The following is a 5,000-nucleotide window of genomic DNA, read 5'->3' as shown; positions in this document are numbered from 1 at the left end:
CACTCTCACCCATACACTTTTATTCCAATTCTAGAGTCTCACATAACCGGATTTACAAAATAATATATATATATATATATATATATATATATATATATATATATATATATATATATATATATATATATATATATATATCTGTGAGTGTGTGTGTGTGTGTGTGTGTGTGTGTGTGTGTGTGTGTGTGTGTGTGTGTGTGTGTGTGTGTGTGTGTGTGTGTGTGGTGTTTGTGTGTGTGTGTGTGTGTGTGTGTGTGTGTATGTGTGTGTGTGTGTGAGTGTGTGTGTGTGTGTGTGTTCCGCTAACGCGTTATTACCTGATATCGCTTAGTCATCAGTGCTCTCACAAATTCTTTCCTTGAATGCATTTTAAAATCGTTCCTCTCTTGTGAATATCTACTGTAAATTGCTCCAGGTTCATCTGTTGAAATTTGAAGAACGATTAGGCCGCTGGTTATCTGAAAGATTTACTTAATATGAAAAGACATCACAGTGTCTTTTCTTTTTTCTCCAAAAGGAAATGTGACAGTGACGGTTGCCGTTTCACGAAATTCGTCTCAATAGGGAAAATTTAACAGAGTAGGAAAACAATACAGTCTTCTAAAAACTGGGTTCTTTTCACCCACCTTCTTCCATACGTTTCATTATATCGTCATGAAAGAAAACACAACAAAAAAAAAGAACGGGAAATGGTCATCTTCGTTATCGCAAAGTTATCTCCTGTGTCGACGGATTTCCCCGAAGTTGACGTAACTGTACAAGCAATTCCACTGAAAGAAACGTTGAGATTCCACGGTTTATTTGTTATTGTTTTCCGTCGTATTTAGGTAAGAGGTTGATGGTAGGGGCCTTAATGCTTACAATACTGGGTCCTTGATAGAGATTTAAAGATGTGAATGAGTATACACACTTATTCACACAAACATGGATATATTGTGCAATGTGCTCTTGTGTGTGTGTGTGTGTGTGTGTGTGTGTGTGTGTGTGTGTGTGTGTGTGTGTTGTGTGTGTGTGTGTGTGTGTGTGTGTGTGTGTGTGTGTGTGTGTGTGTGGTGTGTGTGTGTGTGTGTGTGTGTGTGTGTGTGTGTGTGTGTGTGTGTGTGTGTGTGTTTATGGTAATCAAAATTTCTGTCAGAGTGATATTAATCACAAGGAAACAAATGAATTACTACTTAGCCATTAACCAAAGTCATACAGTCAAACTGGTGTGAGTTCACTAATACTGATTTTAAAATCAAAATACCGAAAGAAATGGTCACGTCTTGGTGTGAAGCACGTGGAAGATGTCGATCAGTACAGATTAAAGAAATATTAAACGGCTCTTTTTAAAATATATATATAATCACTCACACGGTTTTATGAAAGGAAGGTTATCTCATCAATATTCATTCATTCAATTCATCTTTTTACGTATTTATTCATGCGTTTATTACTTTATTGCCTTCTCTTTTCGGTAATAAAGAAATATTAGATATTCCAACCACACATTTTGTGCGAGTATTCTGAAACTACAAACTGTATTCTATATATATTGTAAATAAAGAATATCGAATCTCAGTACCACATAAGGGCTTAGAACGCTTAGAATGTAATGGTTGAATTTCAAGAAAAAGAAGACATCTTGCAGTTCAGTGAGATTCGCGCAGGTTAGCTTCACCTGAGCCTTCCAAGACAGATAGTCTTTATATCAATTAAATAATGGTATAGAATTACGCCCATTTTCTATATTCAGATGACTTCTGGCACCTCACAAATATTGCCACCGGTAGATTGTGATTTTTTTTTTTAATCAATAATAGAATATTGTATGTAAGCTAAAATATATCAGCATCCGAGTGAAGATAAGTATAGAAATAAAAACTATGTACATAAATTTATTAAGTGTACTTTTTGATCGGAAAAAACACATGAGGGAAGGCACGCTTAACAGAGATTCGAGTTAGAGGCGTTGGAGGCGACAACAGGTGTTAATTTTCCTCAAGGTCTTCCAAAAAATTTAATAATTCATATATTGTTAAGCTTTTCCTTGAAAAAAAAATGTATTGCCCCTTGTGTTTGTCTGCATTCTCTTTATTTATTTAATTTTTCTAATATATGAAACTAGAAATGTAGGCCGATCATGGAATTTGCCAACCACGGTATACAAATCATAGCAGTTGCCAACCACAATGTACAAATCTACGAGGCATTATCGTAAGGATATTGTATAGCGTTGGGTTATCCCTTGCGGTCGCCCCCCTCGCCCGCCTCCATAAAGCTTCTCTGTCGCACGGGATATTTGCGATGCCCGAATGCCAGATGGACGTGTGATAAATTTTAATACTTATCCGTTACGTTATCTTTCTCTTTCTTTGTCTTATTTATTTATTTACTTATAATTATTATTATTGTTTTTTTTTTTTACTTTTTCTCTTTGTCTGCTTGGTTGCCTCCCCCCCCCCCCCGCCCCTTCTCTCTCTCTCTCTCTCTCTCTCTCTCTCTCTCTCTCTCTCTCTCTCTCTCTCTCTCTCTCTCTCTCTCTCTCTCTCTCTCTCTCTCTCTCTCTCTTCCTCTATCTATCTATCTATCTATCTATTTATCTCTGTCTTTCTCACTATCTCTTTATATTATATCTCTCTAATATCGCATTATCTCCCTTTCTCATTATCTCTCATTATATATCTTATTATGTCTCTCTCATTACCTCTCTCGCTCATTGTGTCCCAGGTTTTGGCCTGATTTAAGTGGTTTAGGAATATTTTCGTCTCGTTGCCTTTGGATATAATTTTTTTTTATGTAAATCTACAAACAAATCGACAATAACCTGTTAACCAAAGTACCATAATTAAGCAGTTCAAAATTCTTGTCCTTCATATTCTTCAGGAACTAGAGAGGGATGTTCCTTACAGGTTCAACAGAGGCTAAGATCACCAACCACGTTTCTCTCCAGAGGCAGAGGCGCCACTCGGTCACTTCCCTGATAGCTTTGGCCGGGAGGCTCCAACCTTCTCTCTCTCTCTCTTTCTTTCTCTCCCTCTCTCTCTCTCTCTCTCTCTCTATATATATATATATATATATATATTATATATATATATATATATATATATATATATATATATATATATATATATATATATATATATATATATATTATATATATATATATATATAAATATTATATATATTTCTCTCTCTCTCTCCTCTCTCTCTCTCTCTCTCTCTCTCTTTCTTTCTCTCTCTCTCTCTCTCTCTCTCTCTCTCTCTCTCTCTCTCTCTCTCTCTCTCTCTCTTTCTTCCTCTCTTTCTTTCTTTCTTTCTTCTCTCTCTCTCTCTCTCTCTCTCTCTCTCTCTCTCTCTCTCTCTCTCTCTCTCTCTCTCTCTCTCTCTCTCTCTCTTTCAGAATTACATATCGGAACTATGAAAAATATAGAATTTAAGTTATAACATTCTCATAATTTTACATTTTCATATTGACCACAAAAAGAAAAAAAAACATGAAGAAAAATATCAAATTTCAATCAATCTTTTTGCCAATCCTTGTGGCCTCCAGACCGCTATCGCCCTCGGACTAAAAGTCTTGGGGCCAATGGTCTTGTAGAAAGCAAGGTTTAAGTATTTATCATCAGACCTTGGATGAAAGGAATGTCTGGAAGAGTCACGTGTGCGGCCATTGCTTTTTTATTTTTCTTTCTTTCTTTCCTCCTTTCCTTCTCCCCCCCCCTCCCCATCCCTTGCTTGTTGTCTGGGGAGGGGGGTTAAAAGGCGGAGACTGAGGCCCAAGGTAGGGATCACCCCTGCCTTAAACCTCAGCCCTCGCCTCAGCATTTTTTTTTTTTTTTCTTCTCCGCCTTTCATTTTCCTTCTCTTCATCCCCTTCCTCTGTCCGTTTATCCTTATCGTTTGCTCTTTTTTCACCTTTTCCGCCACAATACTTTACCATAGTGCTATATGGACTTTGATGTCTAACACATTTATTTGTCTTAAGCATTAACCATTCTTTTCTGAAATCTTCAAATATATACACAAGTATTTAGCAACAATCGCTGGTTTTAAGTACATACCTCGAGCCATTTTGTTACTTTCAGCAAAATGTAAAGTAGTTAGTATTATTCAGCAGTTATGCCAAGGTTTGTATATGCAGATATAAGCATTCAGACACACTTATGTTGTGTATTTGTCTGTACATTTCTCATTCCTCTCGATGCGAACTAGATACTCAATTTTCCATGAGTATTAGTCTACGTTTTCCTTTTGAACATATATCTCTTAAATGTTGCTATGCGTGCGTTGAGAATACAAACTTTCCTATTTACTATACATAGCACAAACTGCTACACGCAATATATCTGCCAAAATATATCTACAAGGTGCTAAATTCGCCTTTAGATAGTAGACAAATATAGACACAAATGACCACTAGGTAACCGTCACGGCCCATAGGCCCTGCGGCGTCAGCCCATAGAACAACAGATCAGGTTAGTTGGCCCTGTAGTCTATTTTTTCACAGTTTACGGAGGCCGAAACTGCCCGGGTTTTTGCCATCATTTTTTAATAACTTGACGGATGAAAATCTACCTGCTGAAAAAGGATAGTGGCAGCAAGGATGCATGGATGATAATCAGTTCGAGGAGATGGAATAATCAGATGTGTGCACTATGGAATAGTTATGCTAAATGATGGATAAAATAAAGTCTGATAAGCTGTCATGTGCAGACTAGAAATGTTCCTTACTGGTCTCATTTAGCAGGTTTTGATTTTGGGCCTTCAGAAAAAAAAAATTATCAACCGTCGTTTCTATAGAATCAATAGTAGGTTACGCAAGACTAGATAAATAGACTGCAACAAGTTAGGAATATTAACTCGAGGTTATGATGAGGTATTTTGATGTGATCAGAAGCCATATTATATAAGTGGGAGTTTCTCTGAACAATAAGGAAATACGTCGAGACAGGGGAGTTATCCGATAATAGATGATAGATATCGAGGAATTCTATTCTAATCAATTTTTCATCACAATGGCAG

The 5,000-nt window shown here is 36.7% G+C and overlaps 1 long non-coding RNA gene across 1 annotated transcript in view; it reads right to left on the bottom strand.

Moving 5' to 3' along the window:
• Nucleotides 1-5,000, bottom strand: part of LOC119573133 — a 6,812-nt gene that overhangs the window by 914 nt on the left and 898 nt on the right. The gene's annotated exons all lie outside the window — the stretch shown is intronic.

This window comes from Penaeus monodon, chromosome 5 (assembly GCF_015228065.2).
Source record: "Penaeus monodon isolate SGIC_2016 chromosome 5, NSTDA_Pmon_1, whole genome shotgun sequence".
Classification (NCBI taxonomy): Eukaryota; Metazoa; Arthropoda; class Malacostraca; order Decapoda; family Penaeidae; genus Penaeus; species Penaeus monodon.
Note: the sequence above shows the minus strand (reverse complement) of the source record. Positions and strands in the feature narration are given on the sequence as shown.